Source organism: Triturus cristatus, chromosome 4_1, assembly GCF_964204655.1.
Source record: "Triturus cristatus chromosome 4_1, aTriCri1.1, whole genome shotgun sequence".
In the NCBI taxonomy this organism is placed as follows: Eukaryota; Metazoa; Chordata; class Amphibia; order Caudata; family Salamandridae; genus Triturus; species Triturus cristatus.
In genome coordinates, this window is record NC_140585.1 from 189,278,711 (window position 1) to 189,298,358 (window position 19,648).

Genomic DNA, 19,648 nt, shown 5'->3' on the forward strand with positions numbered 1-19,648 from the left:
GGCCATTAATGCCCAACTCACCAAATTCATCGAAAACAAACCACATCATGGACACTTCCCAATCAGGCTTCAGAAGCAACCACAGAACTGAGACTGCACTTCTTGGTGCAACAGATGACATCCACAATCTCCTTGACTGATGCAAAATTACACCCCTCATCCTCGTGAACCTCTCTGCCACTTTCAAAACCGTCTCCCACCACACCCTTGACGCAAGACTCCATGACGCTGACATCGTCAGCAAAGCCTTAAGGTGGATCCTCCCCTTCCTCACTGGCCCAACACAGAGTCAGGCTCCCATCATTCTCCTTAGAACCTACAGAGATCAGCTGCAGAGTCCCTCAGGGGTTCTACCTGAGCCCCACCCTCTTCAGCATCTACCTGGTCCCACTGGCAGCTATCGTCAGAAACCACAGACTAAACATCATCTACTACGCCAATGACACCCAGCTAATTCTCTCCCTCACTGATGAATCTACAGTTGCAAAGAACAACTTCCATAACGGGATTAAGTCAGTCACCACCTGGATGAAGGACAGCTGCCTCAACTCCAACAAAACTTAAGTCCTCATCCTAGGAACCACCCCGCTGCCTGGGACAACTCGGGGTGGCTCGCAGATCTTAGAGTCCCCCCACACCCACCTACCATGCACATAATCTCAGCAGCATCCTCGACTCCTCGATCTCAATGAACCACCAAATCATCCTCCTACTTCTGCACACTCTGTGTGCTTCAACAAATCTTTAAGTGTATCCCCACTGAGTCCAGAAGAAAGGTAAGCCAGGCACTCAACAGCAGAAAACTGAACTACAGCATCACATTCTATGCCGGTACCACCCATAAGCTCCAAAAGAAATTGCAAAGAATCCAGAACAAGGGTGCAAGACTAATCCTGGAGATCCAAAACTGCAGCCACGTCACTGGTCAACTGAGAAACCTCTACTGGCTCCTAGACAGCAAAAGAATCACCTTCAAGCTCCTCGTGTACGCTTACGAATCCCTCCACAATATCAGACCTGCATACTTCAACCACTGCCTCTCCTACTAGACTCCCACCAGACAGCTTCCCTCCACCAACTTAGCCCTGGCCACTATCCCAAGGATCTGCAAGACAAAAGCTGGATGAAGATCCTTCTCCTACCTCGCCACAAAAACCTGGGACTCTCTTCCTCTACATCTCAGGCAATCACCCTCACTGCCTCAATTCAGGAAGGACCTCAAGACCCTGCTCTTTGACTGGATTGGATCTTTGACTGAACTGCAGAGACACCCCTCCCTCAGTACCTTGAGACCCTAACAGGTGATTAGCTGTGCTCTATATGAATCCTGCTTGATTGATTGATTGATTGATATATCATATTTCAGGATCCTGTGTTTGGCACATTGCATCAACCTGATTGTGTAGGACTTTCTTAAAAAATAAGACATCATTATCGTCATACTGACCACCTGCTGAAGGATCTGCACTCATTTTAGTCCTTCTTTTAAAACCTGGGGGCAGTTGAGGGTCATTCAGTGTGCTAACAACGTAGAGGTTAAAGCCCTAATACAGAAGGTGCCCACACATTGGAAGTAGACCTACTAAATGTTTCAACATCTGTTCGAGCACTACAGACCGATCACCAATTATGTTCTACAAAGAGGTGGGGATGCAACTGGGAAAACCATGACAATGGAGGAAATGGAACTCATTAAGTGCCTGACACACTGGCTAGAAGTTAGAGGCCCCAGCAGAAGTTCTGGCACTCAGCCTTCTACATTCAAAGACGGCAGTTATCTCATAGCTAATACTATCATCACCAGCAACACAAGCAACAGAAGAATTGGCCCAAACCCTCTGCAATGTCTTGGTTGCAAGTGGCACGGCTTAAGTCAAATGCAGTGTTGAGGGCAACTGAAGTCAAGCAGGTGGCAGCACTAATGCCCATTCAGAGAATGGTCCAAGACTATCAGAATGAATATTAGTGTGATTGGTCCGACTCAAGTGTGTTAGCTGATCAACTTTTGGACAAACCCCGTTAGTTTGAGGATGAACTCCCTAACTATGTAGGCCACCACAGAACGTTCATACATTATTGTTAAATTACTTTCAAAAAACAAAAAAAGACAAAATCTAGGCCTGGGTGGAGGTCACAGAGTTGCACTACACATAGCTCCGCAAAGTGGTCATGGAACTTCACCGCGCTACGTGTTCTGCGAGCAGGTGGAATTGCCCGCCGTGACCCCTCACATTGCATTTCCACATCTGATGCAAAGCTAAGTGCATCCTCACGTTGGAAACATGGGCTTCTTCTTTTAGCTTTTTTCTGCTCTCTTCCTGGTGCTGGGTCTATCTTCAAATCTCCTGTGAACCTTTTCAATCCTCCATCCTCCTAATTAATCTACCCCTGATTTTAATATATTAGTGTGTGTTTTGTGTCTTTGTTATTTTGCATTTTTAATTTTTCATTTTTGTACCTTTTTAATTATTCCTTTCCTTCCTTTGTATTTAATTTTCTTCCTTCGTCCTTACTTCTTTCCTTCCTTCTGCAGTTTTTCTTTCCTGACCACCCAGCGCCATGTCAGAGCAGGGCAAAGAGGGGAGCGATGGTGCCCAGCCCCCCCAAAAAAGTGTGAGCAGGCACCTACCCTGCAGATGGCAGTACCACCGAGGTGTACATCCCCGGCTATCTTTAGTGAGGTGGAGGTGGCAGCATTAGTTTTTTTCATGTAGGGCTACCTCCTCTCAATGCTGTCAGCAGGCCTGGCAGTGGGTACCCCCTGCAGGAGCTTTGACTATGGGTGGGTGGGTGCAAGGCCAGTGAGTAAAGTGGACTAATTTGACATATGGGATAGTTTGGCATATGGGATACTCTGTGACAAACACAATCTATATAGCATGTTCCTTTACCTGTAGTGCAGTGCATCACTTTCCCCAACATCAACCTACAGCAGATAGGATCATTTCCACACTTCATACATGAGCTGAGTGACGTAGTATCCTATTCATTATTAATCTTCATGTTTGGAGTCAGGGTGGAAAGTGAAAGGCATTTGGAGAAGAGCAGGCCCAGCGCCTTGAGACTCTTACATGTGAGTAGCTGTGCTTTACAAACCCCTGATTGAATGATTGATGGATTGATTGAGTGATTGATTGGAATTTAAGATAGATAATTGTCAACTACAGCTGTCCCAGCTGCAGATAGTAGCAAAATAAATGATACGCTGGCTAACATGCCTTCATTGTTTAAGCACATCACAACTGGTACTCCATAGTGCATAATGCCTTAATCATTAATGAGAGGTATTTTTTTTCCCTCAAAGTGTCTGTTTAGTTACTAGAAAATCCTTTAAAAAAAAGAAATCAACTCACTGTTTTTCTATTTCGGTGTTATTTTGCCTTAATACTTTTCTGCCACAAAGTCAGTGCTACTTATGAGAGACAAGTGTGGGTAAAATATTAAATTGGTCTTGTGACTCTCCAATTCATTTTCACATCAAATACCAATGGTCCTCGGGGACCAGCAATGTACTGCTACTGTACCACCCACTAATTATAAACAATTGTTTGCAATGAGCATTATTGACAATTTGCCTTTTTTCTTTTTGATTTTTCAATATAGCTACTCCTGCTGGTCCACCCATATACCTACCAGGCAGAAGATAGTGCCCCATCTGTGGTGGCAGAGGCAAGACCTTACCCAGCAGGAAGATCAGTGGATGATGGCCCTGGCAAATGAAGAGGCAGAAATAGCTGCCTCTGAGCCGGGCCCTAGTTCAGCGAGTCACCCAAAGCCTCCAGCCTTGCGGCCATTCCATCAACAGCGCTGCCGCCAGTTGTCAGGGTTACCTGACTGGAACTGCTGTTCTGATAGGACATTGTTGAGGCACATCCTGCAGTGGCTAGACCGTACGGAGAGAAAGCTTAGCAGGAGAGAGCAGAGCCTGGACCAGCTCCGGACCCAAATGTACAACGCCATCTTTTAGCCCTTTACATATTTTTTGTATTGGAAGAAGGGATCTCCTCTCTCCATGCATGCACAGGGTAGAATTTGGCAGTCTTGTAAATCAAATGATCTTCTAGGGAAGCCCTTCTAGATGATTTGAAAAAAAGGATGGGAGTGGACCGTACAGGTTTATTTTCGCTAAGTGAGTTTGTAAAGGTCAATCACCTTCAGGAACAATAATCACCCATCATTCAGGCCCCAAACAATGCAACTCATCTACATAATTTAGATATAACAGTTCAACACCCTCCCTCACTGTCTACCACCACGTGAATCATCAATCATCACTGACAATTACTCAATAATATATAATTCATTGGTGCAATAAGTGAAGTGAAAAATAAGAAGAGGAGTGGACTGTACAGGTTAATTTTCACTAAGCAGGTTTGTAAAGACCAATCACCTTCAGGAAAAATAATCACCCATCATTTAGGGCCCAAACATTGCAAATCATGTATACCAAGTTTACAGATTACAGTTGAACACCCTCCCTCACTGTCTGTCACCACATGAATCATCAATCATCACTCACACTTGCTCACTTATTGTTGCAATAGTTGTAGTTACCTCTTTAAATCCGAGCATGGGTGTGTTATGTAGTATATACACAATCTTTGACACAGGCAATACATAGGAATTTGGCATTGGCACTCTTGTTAATCAATGATCTTCTGGGCCAGCCCTGCTTAGTGATGGTAAACAAGGATATACATGTGAGGGAAGCAGACCTTGTCGCCAATGTCATGAAGGAATTCTGGAGGCTTCTTCAATGCACACTGGTCCAACTGCTGTCCGGCCATATATGTGACTAAAGAATGGTAAGGCAACATAAATCTGACACACACATAATTTTTCACTAGCAACCTTTTTTGCAAGTAAAAAGGTTCAACAAGAAATAATTCAAATGTTCTATAGTGGCACTGGCATACTCAAGCCAGGAAGTATAATTCATCCTCAAATTCAGTTGGTTCACCCAGAGGTTGGTCCGCTAACACACTTGATTTGGGCCAATCCTCATCCTGTGCTGTGCTGTTTCAGGAATGGTGTAATTGTGTGGTATGAAATGTTGGTTTATTTTGATCATGATCAATCACTAAATTTTTTAACTGTAACAACTGTGTAAGCTGCACAGAACACACTCTCATCAGACACATTGGCTACAGGACAAGCCAGATACTTTATTGCCAACCTGCTTAGCTCTGGCCATTGGTGCATCTTCTCATACCAATACATCAACGGGTTTTGATCCACATAGACCTATTGTGGATCATCCAAATACTCCTGGAACATCCTCTGGATGGTCATTGGTGCTGCCACTTGCTTGAAATCCTTTGCCATTGCCTCTGCACTGGACTTAATACCTGCCATTTTATACCAATACAATGCAGAGGTTGGGTCCGATTCTTCTGTTGATGTTGTTGCTGGTGTTCTGGTTGATAGTGTTGTTGGCTGCTGTGAGGCAAAATTGGCCTCTCTGGAAGTCGAAGGTGGCACACCAGAAGTGGGGATGGGACCCTAAGTTTCAGACATTCTTCTTCCATTTCTCAGGCTTGCTCAACAAGCCACCTCTTTTATGTTAAGAACTCCCCTTCGGAAAAAGCAATTAAAGTGTGCAGAACTTTTTTATACCGTGGATCAAGTAGTGTTCCACAGATGTACTCTTTGGACATAATGATGTCATTTTGCAGCCTTGTATTACAAGTCAAGCAAAAGATTAAGCTCTCCCCCAAGGCATACACTTCTATATTGTCACTCACACCTGCGGGGGCGAGTCTTTTAGACACCTTCTTTACATGGTTCTGTCGCAATTGCAAAAAAGGGATAGCTTGGCCCATTATACTGTCCTACTTGCTAACGTCCCATGTGAAAACATCAAAAGGGAGTAGCTAATGTGTCAGGCATTTGAATAGGCCACATTGGTCTGTATCCATGGTCATAGCTTTTTCAACTGCATCCCCGCCTCTTAGCATTACGTAGTCATTGATTTGTTTGTACTGCTCAAACAGACGTTGCAACAGGTAATAGGTTGAGTTCCAGCATGTTGGCAGCTCCTGTATCAGGGCTTTAACTCATACCCTATTAGCCCGCTGAATAACCACAACTGCTTCGGGCTTTAAAGGAATGGCTGCAATTAGTGCAGATTTTTCTGTACATGGTCAGTATGTTACTAATTAGGTCTTCTTTTTTGAGAAAGTCTTGCACCATATGTTGATGCAATGGGCCAAACACAGGACCCTGAAATAGCCACTGTCTGCCAAAGCATTGACTATGTTTCTGCCATTGTCTTTGGCAACAAATCAAATGATGAGGCCTCTGGGTCGCAGCCATTCAGACACCATGCAGCTGAATTGAATAAAGATGTCTGCTTCTTCATGGCAAACATGGCCACTGTGGCATGCCACTGAATGCTCTTTAAACTTTCTTCAGGGAAGAGATCCAGTGTGCAGTGATGCACATGTAATCAGTCACCTAACAACTGGTCAATATGTCTGTTGACAGATGGATACTGTGACCAACACTTTGCTGCAAAGCTTGTCCAACCAATTGTAACACATCATGATGCAGTGCTGGAACAGCAACTCTGGCAAAATAGGTCCGACTTGAAACCTCCCATTTTGGACAGATGGCTGCTTAAGCTTCCAAAAATTGCACTCCATACATGAAAAAAAGGGAGGAGGTTCGGCGTTAACATTTTTGTGATCCTCCCATCATACAAACATGGCACTGGGTGGTTCCAGTCGTAGGCCTCATCCTGCCTAAACATGCCCGTAATAGTAGCCTGTATTTTTTACTTCTTATCTGTGGCCACTGATGCACGTGACTTTTAAGAAGTAGCTGGTGGTAGACAGTACGCATCGTGGTGGGGTAGTCCACGTATGCTGTGGTGTCTCCATCTGACTCCGAATCTTATGTCATTGTGAAGTAGCTGAGGTGGGTGATTCTGCTGGAACACTGCTGGGGCCGGACTGTTTTCCATGAGGATGTCACCCTCTTTTTCCTCATCATCACCTCCCACCATGATTAGACTTGTTACCTAAAACCACCACGTTCAGAAAGTTTTTTTTAAGGTGCTCCTCTCTCTGGATTGTGTGGTTTCTTTTCATATTGGTCATTTGGCCTCCAGTACCATAATGTGAATCAGGCTTACCTCAACAAACATGTGCATTGCAAATGCTGCATACTGCAATGTGTTCCCCATGTGTGCTAACCATAAAAAAAGTCGCAAACTTGGGAGAAGTACTTTTTTACTGTGCCTCTGCTAAAGCCTGAATAATAACTTGAGGTTGGTGGACGTGTCATTTATTGCCTCTCCGCAGTGCATACTTCTACTGAGGTAGTTCTTAATGGGGGTCTTAGCAGGAGCTTTGCAAATATAGGAGCTAGCAGTGTTACCTGTGCCACATCGATTGGAGCAGGTTGAATAGCAATGTCAGACTCTGCTGTTTCACCTTCCAGAAAGACTAGCTCATCATTGTCATCCTCCTTATCAACCCCTTCCATAATTCATAGGCTTTCAGAAACTTTTATTTTCCCTTTCTTCTCCTGGTATCTCCCAGACTTTGGTGGGGTCCACACAACGTCCTTATCATCATCAACAGAATTGGTGCTTGCAGAAGATGGTGGAGTAATAACCTTCTTTTCCTTGCTGGAGGGATGTGAACTAATGAGTCTAAAAGAGGAGGTTCTTACTTGGCAGGAAGCTTAACCTCCAGTTCTGCTCCTACATGTACAATGTGGCTGCGGCTGCTGTCCACTTTGCTCTGTTTCCTGAAACGATTAGCTTATACTTTGCGAAAGAGACAACTCCAATGCAAAGTCACTGCTCGCTGGTATCACCAAGATTACAGTGGCTGCTTCACTGGAAGACATGGCCTTGGGCTTAGGTTGGGGTGGTCTGTTGCTGATGGAATACCGCTCGCAGCTGGTTCCCCGGAGGCCATTGTGACAGGCACATGACATTGTCCGAAAAAGGATTCGGCCAACAGGCCACTGGTGGAAAGCTGCTTCTTCTCACTGACTATTTTCTTAGGAGCAACTTCCTTTGGGGCCATCTTAAATCTCCCTGTTGGCAGCGACACTAAGCTGCACAAGCAGAAGTGATTGGAGGACAGATGTGTGACGTCACCGTATGGCTTTCTGTTTGGCAGTTTTGCGGGTGATGTCACTTCTTGTGCACCTAAAAGCAAACAAGCAAAAAAAAACATTTAGTGAAACGTGGTATTGTTGCAGTTTGAATTAGCACAGACAAAGGCAGTATTAGTGTGGTTGGTTACTTAGGTAATAACCACTTTAAAGTCATACCACAACACCCTACCATAAATTGTAATTTCCCATCAGGATAACACAAGATAGAGTTCTTTTCTTAATGTCCATAAATTCTAAAGGAGACACCTGTGGCACTCAGGGAACTGCATAGGAAACTGGAAAGATAATCCTTCAAATAAATGGAGGTTATTGTACGCCTGCGGCAGGCAATGTGTCCTGGGAGAAATTAAATAATAATTTAAAAAAATGAATGATGCTGATATGACTGCAGTGCACCGCAGCCAGGGTTTCCAGTCAGATATTGAATTATACCTAAAAAAAACTGAATGATGTTGCGAGGCTGTGTGGATGTATGGATTGACCAGAGCAGAATGAAAAAACAAAATGAAAACATTGTTTTAAAAAAATAGAAAAACTAAATTATAAATCCAAAATTTAAATACTAAAATTACAAATAAAATCATTGAAAGCATAAAATAAAAATGTTAAATAAAAAAAACAATCAATTATTGCCGATGTTTGTATGGGAGGATGAGCAGAAACGTATTGTGAGGTAAAGAGGTGCAAAATGCAAAAAATGTGCATAATATATAAACACTGTTCCTCAAAAGCATATTCTGAATATACATACTACAATGATCCTCAAGAATATTATTAAACTGATATCACATCCATGCATGCAAGTCTATGGAAAAGGCACAATGGCTAGATGCAAAACAAATGGCTCACAGCCAGTGCCACATGGTCAAACAACAGCTGAAGGCAAGGAGGCATGGAGACATAGAACATATGCAAACCTACGGCAATGGTACACTGGCTGGATGCTCAAAATGTCTGTCAGTCCATCAAGTGCAACAGGGTCAAACAGCAACAGTGAGCAAGGGGGCATGGGAACAAAGATGAAGGGGAGAGGATGTAGCCTTATGGCTGGAGCGGTCGGCCTCAAAGCTGGGGAACTGGGTTCGAGTCTTGGCAACAACGCTTAACATCCGTGATTCTGGGCAAATCACTGAATCTCCCTTTGCCTAACAAAAATTAATGTGTCTATTTGTAAAGAGACTAGTGACAATGTAAAGCGTTCTGATACATGCTATCTTCGGGTCTAGTTTGCGCTAATAAAACTAAAAAAAAACCAAAGACCATATACAAGCCTATGGCAACGGCACCCTGGCTGGAAGCACAAAATGGCTGCCAGCCACATGGCTAAACAACAACCACAAGCAAGGAGGCCTGGGAAACAAAGAGAACACATTCAGTCCTGTGCACACAGACTCCACAAAATGGCCCCTGGCCCCATGGCATGGAGAACAAAGACAAATCAATGGTGGCCTATGACAAACACACACACACACACTGTACAGACAAGTGAGGCATGGTAGCACTGAGGAAAAAACTACCATTAATTCACCAATGTCAATAATGAAAATTAACTGAGCTATAAATATTTCACAACAAAGCACATCTTCCCAAGGCAACAAATATTACCCCACATATACAGTTTTTTGTACACTAAAAAGTTGTGAAATACAAAATAAATCACCTCGTTTGTTATTTAATCCAATGCCATCCCAGCCCTAAATGATTTTTTAAAAACAACATATAACACAGAACCAGTTGTTTAATGCACCCATAACAAGCACTGGCCTGGGCCTACTGGATGGCCCTTTGGCTGACTAGGCCACATTGCAAAATGAATAAATATTGCAAATTTAACAAACATAAAGAAAATGCAGGGAACTGTGCAATTTTGTTCCTTCACAAAAGAAGAAAAATTAAATACGAAAATATAACTTGGCCCCTACTGAAAATGCAGGCCACCCACCGTAATAACTTTGAAAATTCAAATTAAAGAACAAATAAATACTGGCGCATGCCCTCTATCAAACAAACAGCACCCTTATACAAGAGTTTTTGGACTTACGTGTGAAATCTCAAATAAAAAGTCCTTAAATTCAATGGTATTGATGCATACGACAAGGAGATTGATCTTACCAGCTCCAAATCCAAATGAAAAGTGACCAGGAAATGGAAAAAGCACTGGGAGGAGTCTGCTGGACAAAAACATGAAGTTGGAGTCTCTTGGGCACTTTCTTCCTGTTGGAATCTTTTTTTTTAAAAGGCATCTCAAACCAAAAAACAATTCCAACTGTATGTTGGAGAAGAAAATCCACTCAATAACCTCCTTAGCTGCTTCTTGAGCACAAAAGTTACTCAAGTGGTGTGTTTGTGACCGCGAGAGCCACTACTTTGTGCTGTTGCACCCAGAAGTCCTGCGAGTGGGCACAGTCTTGCATGCTATTGTTACCAACCTGAGAATATTATGGCACTTGTGAATGAGCGCCAAAACAAATCTTGACCGTGTTAACGGAAAACAAAACCTCTGCTTTGCACCCAGGGGGTTGAATTTTGGATCTATGTGCTCTACCATGGAGCGCAAAATGCAGGAATTCCGCTAACTCTGTGAGCAAAGCGGATTTTACCGCCCGGACCTAAAAAAACTAATATAGAAGAATATTTACATAGTTGGTGTCTGACATATGCAGCCACATTTAATCAAATGTATGGAGTGAAGTTGGACTACACAGAAGCCTACCTGTTCATTTAAAAGACAATGCGTCCCATCCCAAGCCTTCTTTTTTCCTTAGCTGAGCTGCCAGTAAAGATTGTTTACTATAGAAGACTGCCATTGTTTGTTGCTTCCAGGGGGAAAGAGAAGATACAATAGACAAATGTACAGCATGCTTGGAACAGGTAACTATTGCACCAATGAATGATATATCGAGTGATTGATGGTTTGTGTGGTGGCTGGGCATGTCTTGTTGAACTAGTTTGTAAACTTGATTTGTAATGCTTGGGGCCTGATGGATGATTCAGCCTGAATGATTGCCTTGCTTTCACACTTCACTTTAATTACTGAAAGAGACAGTCCTTTCCCGTACTTCTTTCTTTTCAGGATCTTCAGAGAATAGTCAGTTTATTTAACAAAACTAAACAAAATGTTTAAATTCTTTTGCTCTTTTTTTCATCAACATTACAAGTATATCTCAATCTCATATGGATCATAACTCGAGGTCAGGATGGGACTGCCCAACAGCCAGAAGAAGGAAGTTATGAACAATGCCAATCTATCAATGGGAAACTACATGGCTCAAAGAGGCCTACCCAAACCTTTGGACTCAGGAAAGGGGTGTGTTGATTTGGTAAATGTTGTGTAGTGTGCTGGCTTAATAGTCAAACTCTAATTAAGTGCTTGTGGTCTGGGGGGACTGTCACTGGACACATGTCTCATTCAGGAGTAAGCAAAAAACAGTCACTAGGCCAATCCAGAGCAGGAAAAACAGTATTCCAGTTATTTGCAAAGCTGGAGCCAAGGTGATACTAAGTAAGTCTTTTCAAAAAAGTGTTGAAATCACAAATTTGTTGCTTACAGGAAACTGTAGCTGGCATTGTCTCAGGTTCACTGGGCTCAAGAGAGAAGGTATCAAAATTGATGAAGTAGCCAGATGAAGCTCAATCTGTTTTGGGTAGCTCAGCACGTTTCGTTGAACTGGCAGGCTTCACTTCTCGAGGCATGTTGATGTAGACATCAGTCTTAGGCTGAATTGATATTTGTCTTTCAATTGTGTTTTGAAGTTCTGTTTCAATAGGACCGAGTTCCATTTCACTGTTGGAAATTCCAAAATTTTGTATTGGTGACTCTACGATTGTTATGAGTCTTTCTGTCTGAACTTCCTGTATGGTAGCGAGAGGAGAACGCCAGCTACCCAGGAGCCCACGAGGCCTAGTATTCAGTATCGGCCACATTGTGTGGTTTGATCAGATCCAGAGAGACGAATCTCTTTTCTTTTTTGCTGGCAAGAGGTGAAAGAAGTATTGTTCTTGTTCCTTCGACAGCCAAGACAGGGACTGGCTTTCTGTATGAGGGCCCAAATTCTTTCTTGTCCACAATCTTTTCTCTGACCAGATTCCTGGCTTTTGGGACCCAGGCAGGTCTTGCAGGGACTGATTTGACTTCCCCAGTGGCAGTGCATTTTACTTGCACGTTGCTTAATAATGCCCAGGATTCATTCAGATCTTGTAAAACAGCCAAACATTTATTGATGTCAAATGGTTTTTCATCCACCACTGTGCTTTCACATTCGAGATCCGATACCCACATTCTTGTCCCAAATAGGACCTCATAAGGAGTGACACCTCCTAGGGAATTTTTTCGCATATTATTATGAGCTCTTTGGACCCTGTATAAGTGATTGACCCAACTACCACCCAAACCTAATACTCTTGCCGTTAATGATTGCTTTAAGTCTCGGTTTTTCCTCTCCACAATTGAATTTCCGAGAGGAGTACCACAATTCTACACCCAAACTTCCCATGGCTTCCTTGTAAGCTCTAGAGCTTAACATGGGGCCACGGTCAGAATGTAATGTGCCAACTGTGCATGTCCCTATAAAGACTCGCAAATCTTTGATTACAGTACAAGCATCAGCCGAGCGCTGAGGCCATATCCATAGGAATCTAGACCATGAATCCACTGCCACCATGATATACTTGTAAGCCCTATCCGATTGTAGGGGGCTGCAGTGGTCCAAATTGACACAAGCGAGAGGTCTGTCTGATATTAGTAATGGTGTCTGCGCTGGACATGCTACGGTGGAACCCTTCAACTGCTGGCAGATGTTGCAATTTAGGACAAAATTTGTTTAGTTAACCCAGGCCACAAATAGTGTTGTTTCAATAAAGAAACCATCGCTGTAATCCCTGCAGGTGCAGAACCTAGACCCTCGTGTACAGCTAGAATTAAAATTAATCTGCGATCCATGTTTGGGATTACTCTAGCCCTCACTCCTGGAATCTGAGTATACAGAATGTTATTTGTATCCAACTTGTAGGAGTACTTGAGTGGAAAGCCTTTATGTAAGGCTGGGCTATTTTTGCGTGAAGCAGTGACAGCTACCATTACCTGTCTGTCTATTCGTTTTTAGGTCTTGCCTAGCGTTGCAGCGCGAATGCTCTGCAATTGCTTTGCGAGGCATGCAGTATACACTATAGTGTAGAAGCTTTGTGGAACCTCCGTCCACTCTCCGGCCCATCTTCTTCATTGGCTTAGGTTCTAAATGCTGCCTTCCGATTGGTTTTAAGCTTGTTAGTCCCTCCCCATAACAGCCATGTCAGTCATTTGTGTCCTTCCGTGGCTTCCGGCCCCTTCACAGCACAGACTACTTTCTTCCTGTGCCCCCCCTCCCGCAGTCCGATTCCTTTTCGCCGCCACCCCCCCTTGGGCCTCGTCTCCCGCACGCATTGCTATTTGCAATGCAATAGGTCTCGCGTAAATGTGAGTCCTATTGCATTCCCAATGCTTGTTGGTATTATTCTAATCTGATTCACGCAGTGCTTTAGGGTCACATTATATAACCTACCCTCTAGATGAGACAATATCAGCGGTTCAGCAATTAGACGAAAGAAAATGTATGCTCTCCGGTTTTCCCTTATTAGCTGCGCCAATGTCTGTGCCGACAGAGCCAACAAGAGGGCATCAGAGCTCCAAACAAAATGACTTTGCAGCAATTTATTTTCAAGACAATCAAACTGTCCATATCAGAACCATCATTGCAATGTATGCTGCAGAATATGAGAATTCTCTATTTCCATACATGTGGTCTAAGTAAAATTCAGCAATCCAACACACTTAAGAACTGATTTCAGACATTTTCAATAGTGCGCCCCAGGAAATATTGTCCTCTTGTTCCGATCACGATATTGCTTCGAGATGAAAGGTTTATCCATTCATTAAAAAGAGCAGCTTAAGTGTTTTTTACACTGGAAAATAAACATCCAGGATGTAATTTAAAAAAAATCAGAGATTTATGTACTCAAACATTCCTTGATGAGTACAAACGTGTCCCCTACCTCTCCTGGCCCGACCAGTCTCCTGTATATGACAATAATTTGGGGCTCCCAGACATTTCCCAGGTCACAGGGTGGGCTAGAAGATGTACTCTGCAGGAGAAAGAGAGACTCTGCTGCAGGGTGAATGGTGCGCAGCTTGTTCTAAAACCCACGGCATAGCAAATATGCAGTAAGTATGTTTTAAAAATGACTTAAAACGTTTCTCTTTGCTACAGAGTGTATTGTGTAGCTGTGGTGCTCCAGACCCCTGGACTGCTCACTTCACTGGTGTTACATTTTGAAATAATACAGCCTGCTGTGACTGCTGTATCTCCCAGCCTCTCCTGAGGCTTGCCCAGCACCATGCTGTCATGACACTGCTACCTGCGCCAGCCAAAGTCCGCGAGTCAACTGACTCTAATTAATGTATGCTATAGGCCTCGAGGTAGCTGGGCTCTGTGTTAGGGACTCTCAAACCCTGTTAGGTGGTTCTGCAGTATAAACGCAATTCCTTTTAGTGTTAATGCTTAGCGGAGACATTTGACCTGCTTTCTAGCTGTCTGCTTTTTATTTTTTCCTAGTGGTGACATCTGAGGCTAATATTAGTAGTTACTTCACAAGTCTTACTTTCCTGCTTACACCATTCGCTTATGAATAAGGTGGCCCCTGCGGTGACAGCTTTACCGACTTATTTCACCCCACCCCAAGTGAAAAACCTTTTCCCATCACATTAATTTTTTGCATGGCCTCGTCTTGGACAACAAACACCACCTGGTAAAAGTGATTTGTTTTATTCTCCTTGTTTTACCATGCTCCTTTTCTTTTCTTTTTGTCTGATTGGCATTTCTTCTGCCTTTTTATTCTTATTAGTCAATGCATTTTGCCAACCAAAATTCACAAGTTTCTTATATGATCAGCATTGTACAAGAGAAACAATAAAATAGCAATAGAATAAAACACATACTTCCTATCACTTTTATGAAATATTTAAGTAAACAAGACTCGGTGTCAAGAACAGAAGTATGGGCATGGTCTTCAATGCTATGTCATGTGAAGTGACGCTCGCCCTCTTTCATATCTGCCTAGGTTTCAGATTGCTACGTATGATATTTTGATAATTTTGTTTCAATAATGACTCAGCCACCTCATGAATTTGCAGCAGTTTTAAGATCTTAGGGGCATATTATCAAGAAACTGTGTTCAAATTATCGCCGCTTTAGCGGCAGAAAACTGCCTCTAAAGCGGCGATAATGGGCTTGATAATATGCCCTTGAGAATTCCCATAGAAGCCCATGTTCTGGTGTCAACATGGGCTCTATTGGAATTCTCAAGGGCATATTATCAAGCCCATTATCGCTGCTGTAGATTTCTGATATTTATGTATCCCTCATCTTTTATTGGTTGATTTTGCTGGTGAGAAAAATGTCACTCATAGTGGTTCTAATGGCACTCCTAATTACACAGAAATATGATAATGTCACACATAGCAATCTAAAACCTTGGCAGCTATGCTCTCGGGTAATTTCCGTGTTTCCTGCCTTGTGCTTCAGCTGCTCGGTTTCTCCCACCGGGACACCAGAGCAGTGAACCCCAAGCCCTGCAGAGCACAAGGAACTTCACTTCCATTACAGTCCATTAAAGGAGCAAGTTGGTCAGAGAACTAGCCCGAAGCACTTCCACACGTGGGGTGCGGGAGCCCGCGAGTGGAATGCGAATAGGAAAGCACTGCGCCACAGTGGGATGAGTGCTGTGTGCATCGTCGAAGTAAAAGTATTTTTCATATGCGCCAGTGCTTAATTTGTCAAATAATGAGTACCGGTGCCCAAAGCTCTGCTCGGAAGCCCTATTAAATAAATGTCGGCGGGTCCAATACCAGGTCTCTCTAGAATTGAAACCACCCCAGGCCTCTTAAATCCAGTAACTGACACCCGTGGCTCGTTTATTCCTCTTGCTGGTTCCTGCTATCTCCCTTTGTAAAGGTATTTAAGTCTTTCTCATCCTCCTTCTTTCCCCTTTGTGTGTTTAGGTCGAGAATTTGAGACCTTTTGTATATACTCTAGTATATACTTATTATATACTTATATGTGTATGTACTATGTGGGCTCTGGAGATCAGCCCTAGGACATTCAAAGCTCTTACACTGGCCCATAAGGCACTCCATTTGGTGGGGGCCTCCTACATTCAGAAACGGCTTTCTTTTTACAAACCCTCCAGATCTCTCCGGTCGGAAAATCTTGGCCTGGCAATGGTGCCTCCCATTAGGAAAGTCAGAATTGGTGGACGTTCCTTTAAATATCTCGCTCCCAAACTATGGAACTCCCTTCCTGTTGATCTCCGTCTTATTCCCAACCTGTTTGCCTTTAGAAAGGCCTTGAAAACCTGGCTTTTTAATCAGTAATTCTGTTATGTGTCTCTTCTCTTTTTTCTTTTCTCAGTAATGGGTCAGAAAGCGCCGGGACACTCCTTGGAGTAGCCGTGCGCTATACAAGTCACCCATTAACATAACATAACATAACTTGTCTGCTTCCGCTTAAGGATTTTTATTTCTATTCGAATACCTCTATTTGTCTTGATAGAAAATACCAGAATCACTTTAGCATGCTCTAGATTCCAGTCCAATGAAATTGTCTTCCACGAGCACCCGTAGACAACATTTATTTTTCAAATCTTGTATTTTCAGTGATATGACCACCGAAGGCCCTGATTTTATATTAAAAACAAAGCTTTGGACTATACCATTTCCCGCTGAAAAGCAATATTTATCTCCATGTGATCCCATACCTGGCATGCCACACAGTTTGGTGCTTACTCTCCCCCCATTTTAAAGAACAGTAGATGTTCAACACCCAGGCTAATGTGCTGCATAGCTAAATACATATAGGTTCCCAAAGGCAAGACCGATTGCATTGCAAATGCTTGTTTAATGAGTAATTGCAGCTATGGCAGCAGTACATACTGCCCCCTTTGCTGCTTCATCAGCCAATGAATTCCCTTCAACGTGAAAGCCATCATGTTGATGACGCGCATGTGTATCACGTGAGCTCTTGGTAGTTCGTTTTTCAATTCAGCTACCTGTTCCCATAGCATTTTATGCTGAATTTTTCCATCTTTTGAGTCTTTAAACCCATTTTGACCCCAGTAGTGAAGATATTAGTTGTATGACTGGACACAATAAAAAGAATCACACACAATCAGTGTGGGGAATTCTTGATCCATATTTCTCAGTGCCCGTAATAGAGCTTTTAATTCTGCTAGCTGTGCTGTGCAGTTTCCTAGAGACTGTGTCTTCGTACTGCTAGGATGGAACTTACCATCCTGCATACAACCCAACACAATCACACATGTGGCACTGTATTGCTGTCTACTTCCTAAGCCCGGCTGAGCAGATCCGTCAGTGTAAATGATATATTCATACTGATCTAGAGGCTTTATTTCATTTGGTAGAGGATATTCTTGTTCACATTGCAGGAATGCTTTTGTTTTTAGACTAGGGTCATATCTGAATTCTACATCCGTTGCAGTGACAGCATTAGCCCATTGTATCCATCTTGGATGTAAGGCATTAGCATTAGGAGCGCTCTTTGTCGCAATCTCTAAGGCTGGCACCGAGTTAAGACAATTATTAGTTTCCCCTGAGCCAGTGCTCCATTTCTCACTATAGCGGTCTGTACTGGTGTCAGAATGTTTCCTGTAGGCCTGGGCTAAAATTTCGTTCCGTTCACGGAAATTGCGATCATTTGACATTTTCGCGTTCCGCGGAAAGCGCGAAAATGTCAAAATTTCCGCATTCCGCAGCTTGGCGATAATTTGTTTCTTGCTCGCGCTGTAAAATAATACATTCTCGCGCGCGCGCGATCGCCTTACCTGAATCCCTGCGTTCGCCGACAAGTTTTCTTGATCCGGTCGCGTTCTCCATGAGATGTTGTATTGTTTTTAGCCATTTGCGCTGTCTCGCGACAGTTCGCGCCCGCAGTGACGTCATGCGTCGCGCGATCACGTCTTCTTCTCGCGATCATGCACCGCGAGACAACTGAAAACAAGATGGCCGCGCCCGCGAGCAACCACATGGGTAAGTTGGTGAGCCGCAACCATGTAGAAAATCTCGCGAACATGCGGGAAAAAAACTTCCGCATCTTCGCGATATTCCCACGCGTTTGCGATAATTTTTAACATTTTCGCGATAATTTGCAAAAGTGGATTTCGCAAATTCCACCCACCCCTAGTTTCCTGTAGAAGTAAAACGCATTTCAGAGTTTGTGTACAAGTGTGATTTGTATGCTATGTGTACCGTTTCTGCTTCATTGAAGGTTAGGTAAGTGTACCCAGATTGACCCACTATAACATGGATCACCAGGTTGCAGTCATTTACGCGTGTCTGCAAGTGTTTTGAAGCTATCATGTCAGCTTGTAGTGAACGAAGGATATCTGTGTGTTGCTGTGTCCAATGTCTAACTGAAAAATCAGGTCTGATTAAATCGTAGAAAGGTTTTACTTTTTCTGCATAATCTAAAATATATGTTCTGCCGAAATTTAAGAATCCCAATATGGATTGTAAGTTTTTCAGCGATTTTGGAGGTTTGAGCAGTGCACACTTTTCTAAAAAGTTAGCTGCCAGGCTTTTCCTTCACTTGATAGCTCGTATCCCAAAATAGGAATTGAGGTGGACTTTTTTTGATTTTTTAAAGTTGAATTTGTAGCCCTTAGAGGCAAACCCCAAAATGATGTTGCTCACCCTGGTCAAGTATTCCTTTCAATCATCATACATCAGATAGATGTCATCTACATAGGACAATGCCCCTTCATCCAAATTCAGAAGTAACACTGTTACACTAGCGGAAAACAACCCAAGGCTATTCTTACACCCTTGGGGGAGTCGACAAAATTGGCACTAGGAACCTACCACCGAGAATGCTGTCAAATACCTGCTTTCAGGCACTATATTTTGGCAGAAGATTCCATTTGAGATATCTAGCGTTGTTATTCATTAACGGGGCACTGTGTGCGTTTTGTACTGCAAATGTTTTTTTGCATGTGTTCAGATGTCTGTAGTCTAAAACTAGATGGTATGAATTATCAGGTTTCATTACAGGAAACAAAGGATTGTTTATTGAGGAGGTGCAAGTTTCTATTACACCCTCATATTCAAGTTGATCTAAGATCTCCGTGACCTGTTTTTTTGCTTCTTGTTTTATTGGGTACTGTCTTTGTGGAGTTAGAGTAGTGTTTACTGGGATTACATGATGAGGTGACTTAGCATCCCACCGGCCACTCCTGCGCGTATGTGTGTTTTAAGTATATTGGAACGAGGTTGGAAAAATCCGGTAAAATAAATGTTTCTCCCTTTGAGTATTCCATAACAATTGCAGACTGCCATTCTTTTCCAGCTAAAAGGATGTCATAAGTCAGGTTCTCCCAAAAGAGCCCTTTAATTTTTCTGGGTTTGTACCCCTCCATCTGGAGTGTTATTTCATGTAGCCTATGCAGGACACTTCCTCTTGCATCAGGTGTT